The following is a 17,984-nucleotide window of genomic DNA, read 5'->3' on the forward strand; positions in this document are numbered from 1 at the left end:
TTGTGATAAGTTATTTGACATCACGCCAGACACACGTCACGTCACAGACACGCCCGGTGGCGATTGCTGATAAGTCACAAAACAGTCACGCCCTGACACTGGCGATCGCTAATACGTCACGTCACAGACACGCCCGGCGAGCGGCGATTGCTGATAAGTTATGTCACAGTCACGCCCTGACATTGGCGATCGCTAATACGTCACGTCACAGACACGCCCGGCGAGCGGCGATTGCTGATAAGTCACGTCAGAGACACGCCCTGTGAGCTATTTGACATCACAGAAGAGACGCGAGTCTTGTGTGTTATGACATTGATTCACATCACAGTCGAGACTCGAGTCTGGCATTGATTTTTGACATCACAGCAGAGACGCGAGTTTGTTATTGATATGTGCTATCACAGCAGTGAGAGCAATCTGGTATTGATATTTGAAATGGCAGTAGAGTCGAATCTGGTGTTGATATTTGACATCACAGTAGAGACGCGAGTCTGGCATTGATATTTGACATCACAGCAGAGAGACAAGTCTGGTATTGATATTTGACATCACAGCAGAGAGGTGAGTCTGGTATTGATATTTGACATCACAGCCGGCAATCTACTCTGGCATTGATATTTGACATCACAGCAGAGAGACAAGTCTGGTATTGATATTTGACATCACAGCAGAGAGACAAGTCTGGTATTGATATTTGACATCACAGCAGAGAGACAAGTCTGGTATTGATATTTGACATCACAGCAGAGAGGCGAATCTGGTATTGATATTTGACATCACAGCAGAGAGGTGAGTCTGGTATTTGATATGTGACATCACAGAGAGGTGAGTCTGGTATTGATATGTGAGCAGGAATCTATTTTGGCATTGCTATTTGACATCGGGTTTCACATTGCTTTCTGACCAATCTCCTTGTGTTTCAGGTCTTGATACCTGTTCCTGGGCTCCTGCACTCTGATATCCATCTCACCCGCTTGTAAGCATCCATCACAGCAGGCGTCTATTTTGGCATTGGTTCCTCCAGATTTCGTGAACGCTTTCTTTCCAATCTCCTTGTGTTTCAGGTCTTGGATCTGCTCCTGGGCTCCTGCACTCTGATATCCATCTCACCCGCTTGTAAGTATCCATCACAGCCGGCGTGGAAACCTGGAGGTTCCCTCCAGATTTCGTGACGCTTTCATCACCAGTGGACTTAACTTTTTCGCCGTGAGTTAGAGCTCGCTGGAGGAAGACCTCTGCATGTTATCTTTGCTTTCATTTTAAAATAAATAAACATGAAATAAAACAATATACCTTTTCCATTTGGTTATTCCATGTTAATCCATATAAAGTGGCAAACAGAGTGAAATGTAAATGAAACAGGACACATTGTTTATAAAACATTTATGCCCTACTCATTATTGTGATGATAATACAAACTCAACTTATGAAATGTTAAATATGAAAGCTGCTCATACTAAATTTAATAGAACCAACAAGTTTTTACCCCTCAGTCCTAAAAGGCTTATAATGGTGGCATAGACAAACAAGTTTGTGAATGAGGTGGTGTAGGAACTGATACCGTGTTTATCTATTAACAATCTCAGGTGATTTTAAATTTCAGTAATCTCAAAGGACCTCAAGGTCAATCTAACAGGTTAAGTTTTCTTAAAATGATGAAAGGCTCGTGTTCAAGCTGATACTTAAATTGTATTTCTTTAGAAATCAGTTTTGGTTCTGTGAGGGGAAACACAATGAGGAAAAAAATGCACAAAAGAACAGCATGAAACAAAAAAAAATACAACAAGAAAATCTCAAAAACATGAGAAATACGAAGAGGAAACAAGAACTAGATGCATGTGGAAAAAAATTATAACAAAACAAAAGCAACATTTAAAAAGACCCAAATGAAAACAAATTAACAAAGAGAATAACATGAGAACACAGGGATTGGACAAGGCAGAAAATAAGAAAAAGGTGAACAAATGAGATAAAACAACATTTAAACACCAAGAAAATTAAAGATGACAAATTTTAATGACATGGATGAAAGCAGGAGAAAATAAAGATTTGGCAATGAGTGGGTGGAAACAAGGCAAATTACAAACTGGGAGTCTTCATCCTTCCTGCCACTCAAAACCTGTCATTGTACCAGAAAAGGAACGGCACACGTCATCCTTTGTCATACAGCCACTTTTAAAGTTACTTTAATTTTCAAACTGATGCTGTGTGTATCATCACATTCACAAGTTATCACATTCACAAACTTGAGTGCCGAGATTGTGAATGTGATAACTTGTGAATGAGTTGATGTATGGTGTCGAACTTGATGCTGTGGGTGTGTCTACTAAAATTTTTCCACAAATTCAAATCACAGTTACTTTGACTTCAAGATCAAGGTCAGAGGTCAAGTTTTCTCATAATCTTGTGAATGCACCACATAATACCTTCTGTCATCGATTACATCTGCATACAGTATCAGTGTTCTTTGGCTAGCTGATCACATTAAATCATCACATGTGACATCTGCATTACATTACATACCTCCATTGTGTCTGCATAATAGTGAAAGGCAATGAAAACTCTGGGCTGCTGGGCTTTTTTTCATAATCACTTTAATATATGCAACAACGATTAAACATCTGTATTGTTGCTCATTCTATTTAATGATATATAACACATTAGAGGTCAAATAGTTTGTCAGCTAATCAGTACATTAACAAAAACTCTTCACATTATCTTCTTAAACTTTCTGTGTGACTGGATTTTGTATTTTTAATATTTTATAGAAGAAACAACAACAAATAATCATTAGATAAATCACTAATGCCAATAAATGTTTCAACAATACAGTGTTCAGACCAAAGTTTTGCCTTTTGTATCTTTCACAAATACAGTTACAACCAATAACTGACATCTTCTTTTGTTGTTGTTTTCTACATTAAAGCAAAGGTAAATCTTTCAGCTGCAGGTCTGTACAAGCAGCAGTAAGTTTGTACTGCACACAGGCTTTTACTGCCAAGCATGATGGGTTTTGTTTTTTGTTTTTACCTGTTCTTAAAATATTTGAAATATTGTATTTGCATCACTTTGCATCTTTGACTTTCTATTTACTCTGCATAAAATCTAAATTTGTATAAATTTAATCTGGAAAGTAGACCATTGGATTGTATATAAAAGTGAGCATTGTGGCCAGTGGCATTACTGTTTTTGTGTTTTTGAAACTAGTCATGAAAAGCATGGGAGGATCTGTCTGAGAAACTCAATGCTGAAGAAAGAAGCCACATCCAAAGGCAGGCCCTGCTTTACTATTTTATCCTCAATGAAACTACAATTTAGAAAATAAAGATTGTACTATATTAAAAAAAAAATACTCTGAAGCCGTGAATCTGGTAAAAGTGTTCACTGAGGTTAAAGATCTGCAAATAGGCTTGTAGACTTATATTTTCACCCCTGCTGGCCATTAAAAAGAATGCAGGTTTGAGACTGTTTCACTTTTTCAGGCTATGTCACTGAATCCAGTCTGTGATTGCAGCCCTAAGCCACTCCCACACAAACACTGCCTGCATCGATATCATATAATGGAGATATTTTTTATTGTAGAAATCTCCATAAATAGTTGTGCGTTGAAGAGTAAACTCCTGGCTGAATTTTACAGCAGATTATTTCATTCTCATTCAAATTCTTCTTAGACATCAGGCAGAAGGATATGTGGAAATTCTTTTCGAGCACAGGAAGCGATAAAGCAAATGAAATGTGAAATGCTGCAGCTCACCATGACACTGAACCTCCTCAACACCCTCATCACGCATGAAAAATGGCCTCGCTGAGCTGTTTTTCTGACTCCACCTTATGTAATCCTTCACATTTCACAAATATATTAAATTAAATTTGCTAAAGAAAGTTGCCAAAGTGGGGAAATGCCTATAGCAACAATAATTTGCAGTTAAAACAGGATCCAATCAAATTTGACATAGTAAAGTTAATAAACCGATTTAGAGTGTTAGAAATTTGAAATGCAAAATGGTTACATTTCTAGTTATATATTTATCCACAGATTAATGGAACCAATCAGAATTTTAGTTGTATAATTTCCATCCCATTCACAGGTCCATAAATGAAAGTAAATACACAGCTGCGCACTCTTTTGTGCACAGCAACATCTGTAGCTTTCCGTACGACTGTGTGGCGGCCAGGCCTCTGAGCTTGGGCCTGATGTCTCTCATTTATCTTCTAGAGGCGTCAGATTCAGCACTTTGGCTCCAGAGTTATTACTTTCTTTATAAAACAACAGCCAAAGATAACACCCTTGACTCCTTCCATATTTTTTCTCTCTGTTTGTTTGTCATCTCCTTTTAAAAAAAAAGTTTTGTTAAGTTAACCATAAAAACAAGCAAAAGAAGGTTGAATTTTTTTTTAAGTAAATCATTTTGTACTGGCATTAGTTTTTTAGAAAATAAAGGGCAGTTTGTAGTATACTACAGTATTTATACATGTTTTTTATTTGTAATTTTAACATGTTTTTAATTAAAGTTACAGTATATCTTCATAGCATCCAAGTGGCAGTTTCTTCAGCTTTTCTTTCCAGTTCAAATTCAAATTGGATTTTGTGCCATTTCATTTCCAACTTAACAAACAAGAAGTAAAGGGACAAAATTGCAATTTTTTAAAGTCAGTGAATGTAAGACTGAACTGAAAAAAAAAAAAGCATGTTGATTTTACAGATCATATTCTCTGTATTTTTCAGCAGACTTAATTTCTTTGGACATTTCTAAATAAAAAGAGCTGCAGATTGGTGACAAAATAAATTTAAAAACACTTAACCCCATATAGTGAAAGGATCTGATTGTTCTGTTATGCATTGCTTTTTCTTTGGTTCAAAAGCTAGAAAATCACAGATGCAGGTATGTTGTGTCTTGGCTGTGTTCTGTGTATCTTTTATAACACTGTGCAGCTCATAACAGATAGAAGAGCTTAGGAATTAAAAAAGGATTTCACCTGAAAACTCACAGAGCTTTTTACTTTGTGTACTGTTTATATGTGCCACTAAAATGCTGCACATGTACTGCTGAAATAATAAAATGTAGATTTGTTTAAACAGGTGAACTTCAATGTGGTTCACCTTCACTGGTGGTGGTCAGAGGGCCCGGTGGCGCCAGTGTCCGCAGCCTCGCCTCTGTCAGTGCGCCCCAGGGCAGCTGTGGCTACAATGTAGCTTGCCATTGCCAGTGTGTGAATGGGTGAATGACTGAATGTAGTGTAAAGCGCTTTGGGGTCCTTAGGGACTGAGTAAAGCGCTATACAAATGCAGGCCATTTACCATCAGAAAGATGGCAACTGCTTCTTTTAGCATCCAGCGCTACTGAAGAGTAACGTTCACAAATGTACTAACACTTTCTAAGTATAACATCTTGATGCATGCTCAATCATCCAGGTAAGTAGATCAGTACGTCAGTATGATCAAACAGCATGCAAGATGGCTGATTACAGGAACCACCTGAGATTCAGCCTCAGATGCCGACAAGACAGGATTACTCCTAAAAGTCTGCTAAAAGCTGCTTAATGAACGGGTGAGGCAAACAAGTTTTACCATCGACGTGTTAAAATCTGAAGAGGAGTGGATCCGACAGAGACTTACAATGCTTCTAGATGACAATACTCTTAAAAAGTGTTTGAATTCACCGAGAAGGCTCGTCTAGCACAGCACGAGAAGTCTAAAAACCGGCAACAAAGGAAGTTTGAATTACTTGTTGTACGTCGGAAACCACAGCAAAATACAAAGAGTGTCCTCAGCGGCCAGAAGAGAGAAGGATGCCATACCGAGGATGTGGACAAGTGGGTGGAGAATTTGTCTAACAGACAGCTCACCCAAACAGAGAAAACATCCTTGCTAAAGGTTTGAATTTTGCTGTGACGCCAAGACAAATCCCGCTAGTGGAACTGATCACAGCCACAGAAAGAGCAATTTGAAAGAACAACATTGCAGACGTGGAAGCAGAGCAACTACGGACGGACGTTTCGGTCTGTCTCAGCAAAGCAAAGCCCCCAGCATCCAACATCAGCATGGAGGAGAGGAAGGCACTCACATCACTTAGTAATGACAACAACATTATCGTCCTTCAGGCAGACAAAGGTAGGTGCACAGTTTTGCTAAACCAGCAAGACCATCATGAGAACACTTTGACACTGCTCAGTGACGAAAATACTTTTGAGCCCCTAGGACCCAGGAAATGGTTACAGGAAGAGGGTGATAGACTGTCTGAAGTAGCAGGTTAGCCTTCTTAGATTGTGACATTTCCATCAGTAATGGGGGACATCTAAAAGCTGATGTGTACCGTAAACCTACACATACGGATCAGTATTTAAGGTTTGACTATCATCATCCAAAGGAGCGTAAACTGGTTGTCATCAGGACGCTACAACAGAGAGCGAACACCATCCCAACAGACCGCTGTCCCAACAGAGAAGCAGAAGAACATCACATCAAGAAGGCTCTGAGTAAATGTGGTTACTCCAGCTGGACTTTTGTCAAAGCTGGGAAGGCACCTAAAGAAAGCTCCAGCCGATCCAGGAGAGAAGGACAGCTGTCTTCTTGAAAACCTGTAGTGATCCCGTATGCATCAGAAGTATCAGAACATTTGAGACGTATTTTTTATAAACATAGCATCTCTGTGGCTTTTAAACCCCAAATCACACTGCGCCAAAAATTGGTCCACCCCAAGGACCGGGGCCCCAACACAAACAGAGTAATATATTGCACGCTGTTAAGTGCCATGAGGATTGCCGGATTTATACATCGGGGAAACCAAACAACCTCTGGCGAAGCGGATGGCACAACACAGAAGAGCTGCCTCGTCAGGCCAGGACTCCGCAGTCTATTTACACCTACAGGCCAGTGGACACTCTTTTAATGATGAGGATGTACACATCCTGGACAGGGAGGAACGCTGGTTTGAGCGAGGAGTCAAGGAGGCCACTTACGTGAAAAGGAAAAGATCATCTCTGAATCGAGGAGGGGGCCTAAGGGTACATCTTTCGCCATCTTACCATGCTGTGATTGCAGCCATTCCCCAACTCTCTGTGAATGTACTCATGGTCATTGATCAGTGGTCATGAGGATCTGCATACTCATGTTTAAGGAAATGACCTCCCAGCTCATTGTTCGTTCAGTGGTGCTAGTTTCATTCATTATGCAAATGTGCTGTTTATAAGATTGGGGGAACCTGCAGTCAGCTGAGACTGAAGAAGTCACTCGGATGAGTGAAGAAAACTCCCACTGAAAACGTTACGTCCAGATGAACAGAATCAACTTTTTGGGATTTCTAAGTATAAGTTCGTTTCAAATGCTGCATTCACTGGATATTCTGTATAGGGAGTTTTGGATAACTGAAATCAAAGTAATCATATAGAGAATTACTTATAGAGAATTTAAGAGAACAAATGTTTCAGGATTTCCTTACCTGGATAAGAAAAAAATATACAAAAACCAATTTGCAGTGTGGCAGTTTGGGCAACAAGGAACAGTTGTCCATTCAAAACGAGCATTCTGCCTTTCAAGACAATGAGCCAGACTTTTCAATTGCAGTTTATTCATTTTTCTAAGTAACAGATCATTTCAAGTGCTGTGTTGACTTGATATTCTGGGCATGGCCTTTACAATATTTGAAACGTTCATGTGACCAGGTACCCCTACTAGAAGCTAAATGTCATTAAACTACTTTTGGAAAGAGGAGCAATCCCAGTTCTAGGTTCATAAGCAAAGCCCTGGTGTGTCTGTACTCAGGACTGCATATGTGCAGCTCTGAAACACCACAGATCATGTGACATGTATACGTTGCAACCACAGGGGGATTAGCTCAAATGGTAGAGCGCTCGCTTTGCATGCGAGAGGTAGCGGGATCGACGCCCGCATCCTCCAAACGGGTGTTTCACTTTAAACCTCATCATGAAAACATTTAATTTGCAGAGTGAACAAATCCCTTAAATCCCTGTGACTAGCTACCCCTACCAGACCTTACTGTTACTGGGCTTTCATTAGTACGTCACGAGACTCAGGAATATATCCTTCACAGAAAACAGCAATGTAATCTTTAGCCATCATCAATGGGCAATTGATATAGTCTGACAAATAATAACTCATATGTCTTCATATATTTTCAGTGGCACACGTCATTGCATTGTGATCTTGCTACCGCAGGAGACACAGGGGATTAGCTCTTTAAAGTTTGTATAATAAATAAATAAACTTTATTTACTTTGAATACACTCTAAGTTTTATGTGTATGAGGTAGTTGGTTACTCGTGATGGCCAAATTAAGTTTTCTGAAACACTGAAGCTTGTATAGAAAAAGGGTTCATTACTGAAAGCTTTTTAGCACCGTCGTTTTTGGTGCCATCTGGTGGCCAATAATATCACGAGCCGCTTGACTCTACAAAATAAAATGAACTGCTTCATTATGATTGTCCGCTCAGTTGACAGCCACTGTTTAATGTCATTTGAGAGTTCTGTGATGTTGGGCTACCATTGTATGCTTGAACATGTACAGTAAAAAGACAATGTCTGTTTGGGTAGGTGATGAGAGGGATTTCACTGTGCAAACTTGTATGTTTTTGTGACGATGCCTAAAAGAAAAGTCTTTTGGAGGATGCGGGCATCAATCCCGCTAAACAGCCACTTCACAAGCGCATGGCACAACATAGAAGAGCCACCTCCACAGGACAAGACTCAGCAGTCCATCTGCATCTTAAGGATAAAGGTCACTCTTTCGAGGATGCCAATGTTCACATTTTGGACAGAGAGGACAGATGGTTTGAAAGAGGAGTGAAAGAGGCCATCTATGTCCACTGTGAGCGACCATCTTTGAACAGAGGCGGTGGTTTACGACACACCAACTGTCTGCCATCTATAATCCAGTTTTGAGTTCCCTCCCAGACGCCTTAACGCCCACTCACATCCTGGGCCATCTGACCTCAGGAATTCACATGACAAGATGGGGCCAGGTTTCACAATGAGCTCACCCGAAACCCTGGCTGGTAGGTGCACAGTTTTGCTAAACCAGCCAGACTATCATGAGAACATTTCGTCACTGCTCAGTGACGAAAATACTTATGAGCCCCTAGGACCCAGGAAATGGTTACAGGAAGAGGGTGATAGACTGTCTGAAGTAGCAGGTTAGCCTTCTTAGATTGTGACATTTCCATCAGTAATGGGGGACATCTAAAAGCTGATGTGTACCGTAAACCTACGCATACGGATCAGTATTTAAGGTTTGACTCTCATCATCCAATGGAGCATAAACTGGTTGTCATCAGGACGCTACAACAGAGACACCATCCCCACAGTCACAGCGGCCAAAGAAGCAGAAGAACATCACATCAAGAATGCCCTGAGTAAATGTGGTTACTCCAGCTGGACTTTTGTCAAAGCTGGAAGGCACCTAAAGAAAGCTCCAGCCGATCCAGGAGAGAAGGACAGCTGCCTTCTCGAAAGCCTGTAGGGATCCCGTATGCATCAGGAGTATCAGAACATTTGAGATGCATTGTTTCTAAACACCACATCTCTGTGGCTTGAATTTAAGAGAACAAACGTTATAGGATTTCCTTACCTGGATACCTGGATTACCTTTAAGACCTACCATAGAACCAAGTCCGCCAGAGCTTATATTATATTTTTACATGCTGTAGTGCCATTTTTGGGAGCATTTCAAGTTGATATACATCAATACAAGCATTATAACCCAAATTTTAATAATATGTATGCATTAAGTGCATAGTAAGTACATAAATTGCAAAAAGTGCAATAAACTACAAAAAAAAATTGAAAATCGTTTTTGTTTTTTTTTTAACATATATTTCTAGTTAGAGAAATTTAAGAGGCTTATCCTCAAAACTGTAAATACAAAAAGTTGCACAAACTAGTTTCCCACCACAGGAAATTTATTTTAAGTGTCTTCATAGTTTTATTTTTGAAATACACCAATTTTCATATACTGCAGGAAAATCGAAAATAAATATTATAATGCAAATTTATGAAAAAACAGCATATGCATCAAAATAAACTATTTCCAGCAGTGCAATATGAGTCCTAAGCATCCCAGAAACGACACAGAAAGTCATAAAGTCAAACATAACTTTTAAAAACACAAGTATAGGCTCATAAGCCCCTGATGGTAAAAGAAACTACATTTCCGCAAAATGACGTCACGTCCGGTTTCGGGCAGATCACGGTGGACATGCAATAGTTACGCTGATGGAGTAGGAAGTGTTACAAACAGCTGATCGGATCGGCAAAGCGTGTTTCTGGAATATTTTGTTTTGTTGCTGCAAGCGCTTTTTATGCAGTTTTTGCAAAGCTATATGTGGAAGGAAACCGTGACCTAGGACAAGCTGATGGCATAAAATGTAAGTACAACTCCTCCGGTTTCATATGCAAAAAAAAAATTATTGCGCTAGCTTACATGGTTGCAGTGCTACCGGTATTTAAAAACAGTTACGCACAACAGAGCGTGCCCGCTCCAACCGGCTTTAAAGGGTTAACACAATCGTCTTTGGTGGCATCTTTGCTTCTGGAAATTATACTGGGATAGTTCCTCCTCCAGCACTCCACGGTCACAGTCAGTTGTTAGCGGGAGTAGCATTCATGTGATCAAAAATACACCAGTGGGGAATTAGCATCTCTAAACAACAAATCAGAAAAGTTTGATTTTGCAGGTTGAAAAGATTGATCCAATCACTCTGAAAAGACTTTCTAACAGCTCTTCTCCCTTTTAATGTCTCACAAAAAGAAAACATCCCTGCTCATCCTAAAATAATATCAATAATTATTTCTGCAGATTTGTGGAGGGAATTGGAAGCAGGAAATCGCTGCACGTCAGCAGGTGAAAAGAAAGAGAGGAGGAAGTTAAGTTGGACGTGTGTGTGTGTGTGTGTCACAGAGATCACACAGCTGAGGCATGTGGAGGTGTACAGCACATAGGTGTTTTGACTGACAGCTTCTAGCTGTAATCACGTGTATGATTGTTTCCACATGTGAAACGGATGTAAAATGATTGGATGAAAAATCCCCCGTGGCCGGCAGTCTGAATAAAGGCTGTGAAGTCGTGTCAACATGGTTTCAGTTATCCTGCAGGAAAGTAAGACTTTAACTTTTTATTTGATACATCAAAGCGTGAAGGTATGCAAGAGGGACTACTTTTACACACATGTAGACTATTGTACTGATGTTTCAAGTATATTTTTTTTGTCTCTAACCACAAGATCAGATGTTTTCTGATAGTGAGTGAGGGTTTTTTTTCCAGAGACAGCAAATGTTTTTAATATATTGATCATTTTTGAGCCATTTTAGTTCACAATGGAGAGATCTGATGAAACTAAAATAATAATTTTAGTCAATTTTAGTCCATGGAATAGGCTGGAAAATCATGGGGAGACCTTTGCCTGTTCACATTTCTCTCTGGTGTGATATCACACCCCATTGTGCCAATGAGTTTAATCAAAGGATGAAAACTAACATTTTGTACCGAAAAACTATTGAGTATGGATGCAGTCATTTTGTAAATGATTCTGAAAAAAAAAAAACCTTTAAAATACAAGATAAATAATTGGTTCTCTTATATTTTTTTTTTTATTTTTACATACAGAATAATTAGCTAGTTCAGTTACAGAGCCAATGCATAACACCACCCACCTCAAAGTGCTTTATATCATCAGCTAGGCCATACAATACCAGAGAGAAGTCCAAAAATCACTCCCATTTAATAGGAAGAACCATTCAGCAGAACCAAGCTCTTAGGTTAAAGAAAAAACATAAAAGAGGAAGAACAATCAACAAAACACAGACTACAGGAGAGAGAGGGCATTGTTAATGACGTTCAGCAGTGGCACATAGACACGTGGAGAAGAAATGCTGTGTCCATCATGGGAAGGCCTCCAACAGACTGATGTAAGATGCATAACTAAGTGATGTTTCAAAAGGAACACTTTAAGGCTAACCTTAAAAACACAGGGGATGTCTGTCTCCTGAATCCAAAGTGTAAATGGTTCTACAAAGGAACCTGAGACTTGAAGGCTCTGCCTCGCATTCTACTTTTAGAGGCTCTAGGAACGACAAGCAAGCCTGTAGTCGTTGATCAAAGTGCTCTACTGGGATAATATGGCACAGTGAGATCTGTAAGTTATCATGGCACATGATAATTCAAAACTTTGTATCTCAGGAGAAAGATTTTAACATTAGAACCACCTGTGTAATACTGTGTAGCTGACCTACCATAGATGAACACAAGACTTTGACGGTGAATTCTTTCAGGAGGTTGGAGCGTTCATGGATTGTTGTCAGCAGTTTGTGCCGTTAACACAAGGGACACTTCACAGTCACAGTAACAATAAATGCCAGAACCATAGACTGCATATAAAACATGAATGTAGCTTTGGCGTTTGGAAAGTGAAGCCAGTAATTCAGCTTTCAGTATTCCTGATGGCCGTGAGGAGGGAACTCATTTGGTTTCGAAAATAATTCTTCTTCTATGGAAGTCTGGAAAACAAAGACTTTGATCCACAACCTCAGGAAACACTTTCCTGATGAATTCGTGGCCAGAGTCACTAGTTTCAAGTCTTATTTAATACAATGTGACTTTCATTGTATAAATTATGTTCTCCTTTGTGTAACTGACAACTTGCAAGCCTTTGAGCGTGTGCCTCAATTAAACAGTGAAATCCACACTCACTTGTCACATCCCAGATTCAACATGTCTAGACTGTCACGGCAAAAGTGCACAGCTTGAGGCTTCATAACAAGTTTTTGCAAACTAATGGATGGACTCACAACAGTGACAGTCTGTGGCATAATGTTGCTTTCTAAAGATATGACCGGTGTTTTCTTTTGGCTTTTTTTTTTTTTATATATATTTTTCTCATTTTTTTCTGAATTACAATATATGAGATTATTTTCTTGTTCATCCCATAAGAGCACTCAGTTTCATAACAAGAAACCGAGGGTTCTTCATGTCTGGTTCAGACATGAAATTAACCAAAACATTGGTCCAACTCATGCATTTGCCACAACAAAGAAGGCAGATGTTGTAAATTCTCCTCAGCATCAACTCCACATGCCATCGTCCCTATTCTTCATCTCATTACTTGGCATATATAATCTCTGGTTGTACTGTGGCTTTTTGGGGCAGGGAGACAGAGTGAACTATAAAGGGTTTTATACAAGCTGAGGAGTGGAGTTAAACTGGAAGCAGTCTGCATGTTTGTATGGAAACAATTCTTTCATGAGTTGCAATTCTGTTTGATTCCAGATGTAAAAAGCCACAGGGAGAGAAAGATGCATATCAGTCTTGACACCTAAATCCAGGATGATGCTGCACTTGAAGTGCTATCCTAACCTCACCGAAAAGACTACATTTAGCAAAAGTATTCTCTGTGCATTTCTTTTCCTAAGCAATAATTCTGAACAAGCAGGATAGAAATTCTTCCAGTTATATTAAAGGATCCACATACTTTTTTGGGGAAGAAAAGTGAGTTAGGTAACTTTAAACTTTGCATATTTGTTGGTGTAAGACAGGCTGGTCTGAGTATTTCAGAAACTGTTGATCTGCTAGGATTTTCCCACACAACCATCTCTGGGGATTAAAAAGAGGAACATATGCAGTGAGCAGCAGTCCTTTGAGTAAAAATGCCTTGTTGATGTCAGAGGTCAGAGGAGAATGGCGAGACTGCTTCAAGATAATAGGAAAGCAGAAATAACTCAAATAACCACTCATATCAACCAAGGTGTGTAGAAAGACATCTCTGAATAACACATTGAATCCTGTAGCAGATGGTCTACAACAGCAGAAGACTACATCAGGTCCCACTCCTGTCAACTAAGACAGCACAGGCTCACCAAAATTGGAAATTAGAAGACTGAAAAAACAATATGAGCAACATTCAGAAGGTAGGGTCAGAATTTTGCATAAAAACACGAAAGTGTGTCTCCGTCATGCCTCGTTCAGGCAGTTTTGCTATACTATTGGCTGTAAATTACTTCAGGTGAATGGAATGTCTCTAAATGCTCATCTCAGCCAAAAAGCTAAGGATTTTTTTAAAACTGAATCATGCAAAACCGCTCTGGTAAAATGCAGGAATTGTTTTAAAAAAGGGAAATGAGCATAATAAGTTCCCTTTGACAATAATTTTTTTTAAAAATCACAAATTATTATGATCCTACTTTAAGTCTAATCTCTGTACTCAAGTAATTACACTAAGTCATGCAAATGTTTTGTGTTTGTTCTTGACAGGGAAGCACGTTTTCTTTCTGGCTGCTTCTCTGTGGTCTGACCAGAAACTAACTCATCCTTATTCTAGAAAGTGAACCACAACATGTGGCAACAGAGCCCACAAACATGAGCTCATTCCTCTTGAGGGGAAACTAGCAACTGAAAAAAACAGAGATAGAAAGAGAGAAAGTCCCAGTGTTCCTCTCCACATCCATTTGTCTTTGGACTACATTCCTGCTCCTCTTCCTCAAATGAAATGGTTATCCCTGCAAACAATGAGAAGACTGAGCTGCAGGAGCATCTGCAGCATGTGAAGTGGGACATGAAACAAAAATTGGCTCACAAGGTCGAGGTCAACTTCAGCATCAGCACATTCTTTGAGCCAAGGCGTTGGAGAGAAAGCAGGCGCGAACTGAAAATGGCCCTAGTCTCTTCCTAACATGCTTTTATTTCCCACATACTTCGTGATCAGCAGGCCTCAGTATGTTATCAGGTAATACTGAGACAAACAGCTGCTTACGTGCTGAAATGTGGATGTATTATTTGAGTAAAGCATTACACATGAATCAGAAGAACAATACATTTTGACCAATAGGCTAACAATTAAAGTAAACTCATCAGTATTAAAAATACAGCTGGAAAGGTGAACTGTTCCTACTTTAAGAGCAAGTGCAAGTGCAAGTGCAGGCAGATATGTTGCAAAATGTATTTACCATCATAATTAAATACAAAAAAGAAAGAATGTGCAGAAAAATCTGAACTCTAAACTCACACCTATGATATTAATTTAAAAATCATAGTTGACCTTTTCGAGTTATTGTAACAAAAAAGGAAAAAAGTCTTTTCTGTGGCTAAGTCCTCAATTTTCCTTTATTCCTTGTAATGTTGTCAGTCTCCATATGAGTCACGTTGACCACGTGCTGTGTGCTTCATGCTTTGCTCTGGAATGTCAGGTTTCAAATTGCATGTATCCGATATTGCCTTGCCATGCCAGAGATATAAGATTGTGTGTAACTGTAAAATCAAATGACTATTATTTATTTGCAATAAAATAACATAAAACACACACCAAAGTACACACAGGACTTTTTATTAGTAAGTTACAATGCGGACACATGCACTGCCAAGGACATTTAAAAAAAATAATACTATGACATTTCATCATGTTTCAGTTAAACAAGTTAAGAATCAAGCAGTTAAGTAAGAAAAGATTTTTTCTGTTTATAACAATTAGAACATGTATGATTGAACACAGAAGAAACATGCACTTTACTGCACTGCAACATAGAAAATTATCCTAAGTGTAGAAAAACATATCATTTTCATTTGACAAACACTTGATGATACAAATGTGTTTGCAGTGACTGACTCACCCGAGTTTCTTCCAGAAGCCACAGGTTAACAGGTTAAAGGATATTTATTGTGTCACACAGCATGTTCTTTGGAAACTTGTTCAGCGCAGCGGTTTGAGAAAATATCACAGGCTGTCTGAGCGAGCAGGGTTTCCTTGATGTCATACCCTCCAGAGGCAAGTGCGGTGTTGGTGGTGCATCACGGTGTAGTGTGATGTACCGGGTTGTCAAAACCGGCTGCTGACATGACAGAACACTGCCCTCCTGCACCAGCCCAAAGGCACTTTCCACAAAGGGGCTTGTCAGGTCAGGGATCTGGTAATGGACCCACAATGCCTCTGTAGAATCCACTCCTAAAGAAAACATCAATGACAATAATGTAAGGAAGAAGGTTATTATACTGAACAACAACTAAACTAAAAAGTGTGAAACAGTGGTGCATAAGTTAGAGACTGGGATGTATATATGTACATGACTGAGTTAGCCGTCTTCAGAAAGTGTAATGTTGTATGTAAATTAATACCTATTCTGACACATGCATGTATGAACAAATAGCAACATGCATTTGTAACACAGGAAACCAAATTTTACAAATCTAATTACCGTACTCCAGTCTGGGCCATCCTATTTGGTACCGGCTTAGTGAAGATCATAGAGTTGATAGGTCCTGGCTTCACACCCCAACAGAAGACACATTTACTATGGATGGTGTTGCTGTTCATATGTAAACATGGTCTAATTCAAAAACTTTAACCTTATTTAAATTACCACTGTCCGTGGCTTGTGCCATTGCTGTTCAGATTCGGTGCAGCTATGCACAGGGGACAACCGCACTCTGAGTTGTGAGTAGTGTGCTGTTTGGAAGAGCAGTGCCACTGTGTGATTGCACATAACAGCACCTGCCACACAGGAGCACTGGCGATGAATCCAGAAGCTTAATCTAAGAAGAAAGAACTAAAATTAAAAATGTAACATCATCTTCATGGAAGAGCCGAACAGGAACATAGTTCAGTGTTATGGTTACTGACCCCTACAGGCTTACCCTCCTGAATGCTTAGTGTTTCCTTCTCTCCCTATTAAAACAATTTAACCATCCTTGATAACTGTAATAACTTAGATTGTGTATATTTGCAGTATTAACTTGGTGTAAATTTGTTTCTGATCACCCAAACACATCTGACTAGTCAAATTAGGTGTGATAAAGCAGGGGACAAGGAAAACATTCAAGTTGATGGGCCTTCAGGAATGAACTTAACTAATGCTTAAATGAACTGAACCCCACTGAACAGGGATTAACAACTTTACACAGCTTCCTGCCTACACTTAGTCTGTGTGGTGCCTCACTCTTCCTCATTGACCTGTAGCACAGGGCTCTCACACCGACCTCCCTGTCAACCTGTGTTTTTGGACACTGAATAAAGATACAAGAACCATTAGCATTATTTCTGTACTACTCATGTCAACACGTCTTAAACATATATACTTTACACGTAGCAAGAGTAGCATTGGGTAGTTAACTACCTGCTTAGTTAGCCAACTACCTAACGCTATTATAAAAGTGTCTAACAACAAAAGTGACATTAGTTAAACCTCAACTATAAACACCGTTTAAGGAAACATGTAATGTAGAGAATTGACATCAAATGAAACACATAGCGGAGTGTTTGCATTTCACGTTAGCTAACGTTTCTTTGTCGGTTAATTTACGTTTTCTTACCTTCGTAGTTGTGTATATATGATGCAGCATATAACTTAAATCCTTTATCTAACATGCTGACGGGGTTTGTCGTCACTCTGTAAATCCGATGAACATCAATGATGTTCAAATTTGGGAGCTCTTGTAGGACGAGTGCAAACGCGGAGGTCGGATTATGAATGAGTGGGAGGAGTTGCGCCATGAGAAGGAAGATTACATGACGCGTCAAAAGGCTGAGTGCTTTGAAGTGCGGCCGTGCTTTGAAGTGCGGCCGTTAGGTCACGCCTACTAAGGGCATAAATAGAAGTCAAAAACAGCATTAGTGTGTGTTAGTCTGTTCCTCTGGCTTTGCGTTTCTTAACGTTTTGTCCATTTCCATCAGCATCGGCGGAGCCTTGGGCATACGCTGTGCGATTTTTTCAGTGGCGTTATTCAGCGCCTGCTCAAACTGTACGATTGACTCGCAGGGGTTAGAAGTTCGTAGGTCACGATGCAGGGTCTCACACTATACGCCCGATGCTCTGATGCGACCTGAGTGCTCACACTAAGCATCAATCTGTCCCTCTCTCTCCTCTGTCTTTCACTCACACAGAACACACACCACCACCATCAACTGTGCTAAATTGCTAATGAAAAATATTGATCAGGCAGCTGTGATTGAGCAGCAATGTCCATTCAAATATTTTCACGGTTGTTGTG

At 39.6% G+C, this 17,984-nt stretch overlaps 2 long non-coding RNA genes and 1 other non-coding gene across 3 annotated transcripts; 1 reads left to right on the forward strand and 2 right to left on the reverse strand.

Moving 5' to 3' along the window:
* The first annotated feature begins 7,824 nt into the window (after positions 1-7,824).
* trnaa-ugc lies at positions 7,825-7,897 on the forward strand. The gene has a single exon. It is a non-coding gene; the product is annotated as a tRNA-Ala (tRNA).
* A 7,414-nt stretch (positions 7,898-15,311) lies between these two features.
* On the reverse strand, positions 15,312-16,274 carry LOC120433053. Its single transcript, XR_005608279.1, has 2 exons — positions 16,193-16,274; positions 15,312-15,942 (listed from the first exon to the last, which is right to left on the reverse strand). It is a non-coding gene; the product is annotated as an uncharacterized LOC120433053 (long non-coding RNA).
* A 203-nt stretch (positions 16,275-16,477) lies between these two features.
* On the reverse strand, positions 16,478-17,498 carry LOC120433054. Its single transcript, XR_005608280.1, has 2 exons — positions 17,307-17,498; positions 16,478-16,529 (listed from the first exon to the last, which is right to left on the reverse strand). It is a non-coding gene; the product is annotated as an uncharacterized LOC120433054 (long non-coding RNA).
* Between the last annotated feature and the right edge of the window lie 486 nt (positions 17,499-17,984).

The sequence above is a fragment of the Oreochromis aureus genome, linkage group 15, assembly GCF_013358895.1.
Source record: "Oreochromis aureus strain Israel breed Guangdong linkage group 15, ZZ_aureus, whole genome shotgun sequence".
Classification (NCBI taxonomy): domain Eukaryota; kingdom Metazoa; phylum Chordata; class Actinopteri; order Cichliformes; family Cichlidae; genus Oreochromis; species Oreochromis aureus.